The 700-nt window shown below is 54.3% G+C and overlaps 1 pseudogene; it reads left to right on the top strand.

Annotated features, from left to right (window-relative positions):
* Nucleotides 1–215: 215 nt before the first annotated feature.
* Nucleotides 216–333, top strand: LOC124608131 (annotated as a pseudogene).
* The last annotated feature ends 367 nt before the right edge of the window (nucleotides 334–700 follow it).

The following is a 700-nucleotide window of genomic DNA, read 5'->3' as shown; positions in this document are numbered from 1 at the left end:
TGCACCATGTCCGTACTCCACGGTAATTAAGCTACGGCAGAACGAGATGGCGCAGTTGTTAGCAAACTGGACTCAGATTCGGGAGGATGACAATTCACCCGCGTCCGGTCATTCTGATTTAAGTTTTCCGTGATTTCCCTAAATCGCTTCGGGCAAATCCTGGGATAGTTCCTTTGAAAGGGAACGGTCGATTTTGTTCCCCATCCTTACCTAATGCCAACGGACTTGCCGCAGTGGTAACACCGGTTCGCGTCAGATCACCGAAGTTAATCGCTGTCGGGCTGGGCTAGCACTTGGATGGGTGACCATCTGGTCCACCGAGCGCTGTTGGCAAGCGGGGTGCACTCTGCCCTTGTGACCCAAACTGAGGAGTTACTTGATTGAGAAGTAGCGGCTCCGGTCTCGTAAACTGACATACGGCCGGGAGACCGGTCTGCTGACCACATGCCCCTCCATACCTGCACCCATTAAAGCCTGTGGCCTGAGGATGACACGGCGGTCGGTCGGTACCCTTGGGCCTTCCAAGGCCTGTTCGGACGTAGTTTATCCTTACCTAATCCGAGCTTCTGCGCCGTCTCTGATGACCTCGTTGTCGATGGGACGTTCAACACTGATCTCCTCCTGCTCCTAATCTAAGGTTCGAGTGATGCGCTCCACCATTGCCGGAGAGGCAACTACCGATAAGTCAGCGACACAACAG

The sequence above is a fragment of the Schistocerca americana genome, chromosome 3, assembly GCF_021461395.2.
Source record: "Schistocerca americana isolate TAMUIC-IGC-003095 chromosome 3, iqSchAmer2.1, whole genome shotgun sequence".
Classification (NCBI taxonomy): domain Eukaryota; kingdom Metazoa; phylum Arthropoda; class Insecta; order Orthoptera; family Acrididae; genus Schistocerca; species Schistocerca americana.
The sequence above is the reverse complement of the archived record's forward strand: the minus strand, read 5'-3'. Positions and strand labels throughout refer to the sequence as shown.